The sequence below is a fragment of the Equus caballus genome, chromosome 17, assembly GCF_041296265.1.
Source record: "Equus caballus isolate H_3958 breed thoroughbred chromosome 17, TB-T2T, whole genome shotgun sequence".
Lineage (NCBI taxonomy): Eukaryota > Metazoa > Chordata > Mammalia > Perissodactyla > Equidae > Equus > Equus caballus.
This window is the reverse complement of record NC_091700.1, coordinates 98,419,349-98,425,348: the sequence shown is the minus strand read 5'-3', so window position 1 is coordinate 98,425,348 and position 6,000 is coordinate 98,419,349.

Sequence of the window (6,000 nt, the reverse complement as noted above, 5' to 3'; positions counted from 1 at the left end):
CGTCGGCTTTTAGAAGCTTGACTTTCCACATTTTCTTTTAGTTTTGTTTTGCTGTAAAGTCCAAACAATCCCTAGGGACAGTGCGATGGCTCAGAAATGTGCTGCTTGTGAGTGTTACTCCCTAGAGGAAGGTCATAAACACTCTCTTACGTGCCTCAGTTTCTCCTGCCAGTAGCCTGAAATGACCATGTGAGCTGGGAGCTCGGGTAACCAACCCTCCTGTGAGCTTCCCGGATGAGCCTTTAATTAATTACCATGAATGAGAGTGGAGTTCCCTACGGGACCGCTGCATGTCATGACAATTTGACCCTCCAACACTCTCGCTAAGGTTCTCAGTCACCTGAGAACACCTTTCAGCCAGGAGAAGCTTTTCTTCTCTTTGGAGCTGAACACATTCAGTCTTTCATTTTTCTATCAAGCAGTGTGTTTACAAACACAGTTCTTTCCAATTTAAAGCCAAATTAAACAGGTCAGCCTGATGCACTCACTCCAAAATTCCCTGTAGGCTCCCCTGGGCTAGGAAGTCCCCCGGGTTTCTCTTTCCTGGGAATTGCCCCCTCCAGGTTCCTCTTACCCAGGGTGTGTACCTGTACCCCCTTAAGACACCCAGTCTTATGGTTTGAAGCAGCTCATATAAACTCAGGACCATCGACTTAAAATAAGGAGGTCCGAGTTTCAGGAGAACTTGCGGGGTCACTTGAAAACTGCCGTGATCCAGGAGGGCTCAGTGGGCCCCTATTGCTACCCCAAACCGGGTCAGTGTAGATTCCAGGTGGTCTCCGGCGGGTTTCTCTGAAATTCTGCCACGACTACGCCAAGAAATGTCAATGCAAATAATCCATAACCAACATATAAATCAAAATTGGGGTGAGTTTATTATGAGCCAGAGTGAGGATTATGATCCGGAGAGGCCTTACAAGGTGTTCCGGTGAAGCATGGTTTTCAGTACAGTCTTCTATCTTCTTAGAACAAAGAACATGCATTAAACACACCCAAGATACATTTTCATCAAAATTTGAAAGAGGTCTTCAATTGCAAATGACAAATAGAAATGGCGAGCAATAGGATATATCAGAGTATATGAGGAAGCCATTTGGTGTAAACCTAATTCGGCCTGACTTTGTTTTTTCCAAAAGGGCCTGACCGTGGCCGTAGAGCACACATTGCATATCTGCTTCTGCTTTAAACATTTCCTATGGCAAGAACAAATGCCCTTAAGATAAAGGTGCAACTTCCCCCCACATTGGCATTTCCTTAAGGATAAGCATCTTTCCTCAGGCTAGGAACTGATTGCTGCACTCACCTGTGACCACCTAGCTCACCTGTGACCACCCAGCTCACCTGTGACCACCCAGCTTGAGACAACAGACTTGCCACCCTGCTGTGTCCACTGAGAGAGCAGACCTACCTGCTGTTTCCATCAATCGCTGTGCCGACAGAGCAGTCTCGCAACTATTGTAAAAGGACATTTCAATCCTATGTGAAACATCCTCTCTGGGGGTATATAACTACTCTTTGCACCCCACTTCTTTGGTGCCCTTTCTTCCTTCGGGAAGAAAGGCCCCGGGCCATGGTCCTCAGATTTTAGCTCAGAATAAACTCACCCAAATTTTCATTTATAGATCGGTTAGGGATTATTTTCGTCGACACAAATTAGCAGGTCAACAGGACTGTGGTGTCAGGAAAGCAACTGGTCCAGGTGTTACCAACAGGGTGCAGGAGGGGAAGTCTGCAATCTCGTCTTAAGAGGGTGCATCCTTTACTTTAATGGTTAAACAGATGCACAATATATGTTAGGCCATAAGTCAGGCTTTTTAGTTCAAGCTTAAATCAGTTTTGAACTTGAACAGCTACCACATATACCCTAATATGTGAAAATCTCTGGTCACAGGAAAAGTTGGTAGACTTAGCTACACATAAAATAAAAAATACTTACATGTTAAAAAAATCATTATAAACAAAGTTGACATATTTATATAAGCAAATGTATATATAAGCTTTTATAGATGTTATGTATCACTGAAATTTATTTGCATATGCTTATAATTTACACATCTTTTGTATTTATATACATTTGAAATATATTTACACACAATATACACATGACCCCCAATCTTTTTTTTCTTTTTTGAGGAAGATTATCCCGGAGCTAACTGCTGCCAATCCTCTTTTTGCTGAGGAAGCCTGTCCCTGAGCTAACATCCATGCCCATCTTCCTCTACTTTATATGTGGGATGCCTACCACAGCGTGGCGTGCCAAGTGGTGCCCTGTCTGCACCCAGGATCTGAACCTGTGAACCCTGGGCTGCCAAGAAGCAGAACGTGCAAACTTAAACACTGCGCCACCGGGTGGGCCCCCCCCCCACCACCAATCTTTTATTTTGAATGATGTTGAACCCATAGTAGCAGCACCCTGATTTAAAAATGTGCACAGTCATGAAGAGGCAATCAACAAAGAAAACCACTAATGACCAGTAGATGTTTTTAAAAAAGATTTTGACCTTACTGTTAATCAGAGAAATGCAAAGCAAAAGGAGATTTAACTCCACCCACCATCCTGGTAAAGATTAAACTTTATCACTCAGTGTTGGGAGGGTGTTGGGCTGGGAGGGTAAATATCCAGCACAGACATTGCTATTGTTCTCCACAGAGCCCGCTGCAGGTGTCACTACCATCAATGCATCTGTTCACTGAACCCCAGTGAGGTGACCGATTAGACTTGGCGCATAATTCAAGGCTCATTTGCCACCCAGGAGAAGGGAGTATTGTAATTCAGCATTCGTGGAAGTATAAAATTAAATAGATACAATGTTTTTTTGGCATTAAGGCATTTTGAACAATAGCAATTAAATTTGTCAAATGCAGATGGCAGAAATTGCTAGTTGTCCGCCACTCCTCCCAGTATCCCTGCTCCTCTCCTTTTCACAATTGGAGAATTGGTGTTTGGGTGTATGATGACTCAGGATAGGGACTACATTTCCCAGCCTTCCATGCAGCAAGGTATGGCCGTAAGAGTAACTTCTGGCCAATAAAATGTAAGTAAAAATGTCATGTGGCTGCCATTTGGTGCTTCCTCACTCCTGCTGCTTGGAACACGGGTGCAATGGCTGGAGCTCCATCCAGGACAGGAGGGTGAAAGGCCCCTCTAGGCCGGCAGAGCTGTGAACTGGAAGGAGTCCTGAGGATTTTGTAGAACAGACTGCAGGTCAGCCCCAGATGGTCTACTTCAGAACTTTTCCATGAGGGAAATAAATAAATATCTGTCTCAGTTAAACTCCAGTTATTTGGGGCTTTCTGTTGATCTCAACCAGGTTGTAGTCCTACTGATACAATGTATATATCCTTGACTCAGCAATTCCACTAGTGGGAGATTAGTTTAAAGAAATGACTGGATGTGCGCAACAATGTCTCAGTATATCTTAGGATACAACAGCTCAACCCACTCTCCATCCTCATAAGGAGTAGCATCTTCAGCTGCTGGTGGATCATTTAGAGCACAATACCTTATACAGGAATCATTTTTGTTCTTAAGCAGGTGTGGGTCCTGTGGATATGAACTAAAGAGAAGGAAATCAACATTTTATGGATGTAAATGTTGGGGTCATTGCCTAGATGGCACAGCTCAGGGCCAGACTTTAAAATTAGATGCACACTCTGCCACAAGCTGCTGTGTGGTCCTGAGAAAGTTACTCACACTCAGCTGTGGTTTCTCTTCTCAGGAATCTACTGTAAGGAATGCTAGGGGCAAAAAAGGTCATATGTGTAATGAACCTAATATATTGTAGGTGACTCTAAATAGTGGTTACTATTTTTATGTGGGACAAATTGAAGATTTCCACAGTATTTATAAATATCTCGTAAGATATGTTTCAAAATAACTAGTGAGTGATGATGTTCACATCTAAGAAATTTGATGATAAATTTTCAAGTGCATTGGTGTTATTCTAGAGCAGTGGTTCTCAACCAAGGGCAGTTTTGGCCCTCAGGGGACATTTGGCAAAGTCTGGAGACATTTGTTGGATGTCACAATGTGTAGGGAGTGCATCCTCCTATCTAGTGGGTAGAGGCCAGGGGCATTGTTAAACATCCAATGGACACCCACCAGAGCAAGAGTTATCTGGTCCAAAATGTAGTCGTGCTGAGGCTGGGAAGCCCTGCTCTAGAGGGGACTGCTGTCACTCGGGGGTCACTGAAGATGTATGTGGTGCCCCACCTTTCCAGATGCTCCTCCTTGGCTCTTCTCTCTTTCTTCCCTCCCCCTCCTCCTTTTCTCTCTTCTTTCCCCTACTCTCTTTATTCCACATCCAATCCATGCCAAATCCATGTCTCTGAACACGCATCTGTGATCAGGCTGATCCCAGCCACCACTGTCTCTCCCAGATGTCCCTGTATCTGCCATGGCCACCTCAACACAGCAGGCAGATGACCTCGTTTAGGACAGATCATGTTTCTCCTCTGCTCAGAATCCTCCGGCACCCTTCCATCTCACTCAGAGTATAAGCCACAGCCCTTATGATGACCCATAGGCCCTAATGACTTTGTCTGCCCCCCCGCCCCCTTTCTCATGGACCTGATGGTCAGTTTACCTCTCTCTCCTGCTCTGTGCTCCAGCCACTCTGACCTCCCTGTGGTCTGGCAGGCAGGTTTCCACCTCAGGGCCTTTGCACTCACTGCTCCCTCTACCTGAGCCCTTCTTCCTCTAGATGATTGCATTTTAACTCCTAACCTCAATTCAACGCTCACTGAAACTCCATCTGTGCAGACATCCTGTTTAAAACTGGACCCCTTGCATCCACCCTCAGGCCTCATTCTCTCTCTCCCTCCCCTGCTCTGTTTTTCTCCATCTAGCATTTAATCCCCGTCTAGGACACCATATATTTGCTTGTTTATGTGGCTGGCTGTCTTTCTCACTGCTCGACCCCTGGGTCAGGGCTGGTGCTGAGTGCTTCAACTCCTATCCGCTGAATGAATGCATGACAGTCGGGCAGGGGTTTTGTTTGTTTGTTTCTTTTTTCTAAGAAAGGAGGAAAGTAGTTTAAAAGGTAGAATTGTTCTACAACAAAGTATCTAGAAACGCTCCCAGGCCACCTCAGAAAATCCAACAGAAGCAACACATTTTCTTATTTCTTTTATAGTAACTGCAGACATTCCCAGAAGTGCTCAGTTTGCATCTCTTTAAAAAGGAACTGCATAATTTTCTTGGCTTTGGGCACATTTCATCTGAGCAGTTGGAAAAAGGATTACCCTGTTAGGCCAGTGGTTTCAACCCAGGCAGAATAAGCATCGCGCTGGGCACGAGAGTGGCTGGTTATGAGAGACTCTTAACCTGACACCCAGCCGGTCCTCAGCGCTGCTTCCTGAATGTGAACGAGGCGATTGACAGTCTTTAAGGCTCTTTTAGGAGTGGTTGAAATTTGATATGGAGACGTTCTGCTGGTTAAATTTAGTTTTTCTAAGTGCTGGACAATTTTAATTTTTTTTCACAAACTTGCTGCGTGAATTCTCCATGCCGGGCCCTGGGCGAGGGGCTGGCATGGCCGCTCCCTCTCAGACCCTGCTCTGAAAGCAGCAGTTTTTCAAATGGAGACAACATTCAGGTAATCAACAAACTTATTCAAATCTGCACAGACTGACTGCAGAATATGTTGCAGTTCTGGGCGCTTGGGGGGCACCAGAGAAACAAAATATAAAGATCCCCCCTCAGGGCTTACTTTCCCATATTTACTGGATGATCAAGTGTGCAAGAAAGGTGTAGTGAGCTGGGTGGGATACAGAATTAGTTTCAAACATGCTCCCTGTCCCTAGGGCATTTTGAAGCAGCCAGAGGCGATAAGGATGAAATAATGGTGGACAAAGTGAGCGGTTAGTGATCGTCAGGGTCTCAACTGCACGGAAGAGGCTCCAGAGGGCGGTGGGAGTGCAGAGGAAGGAACCCGAAAGGGCTCACCATGGGGAGGACCTCGGGGAGGGGTGCCCGGGCTGTCCACGGGAGCTCCCAGG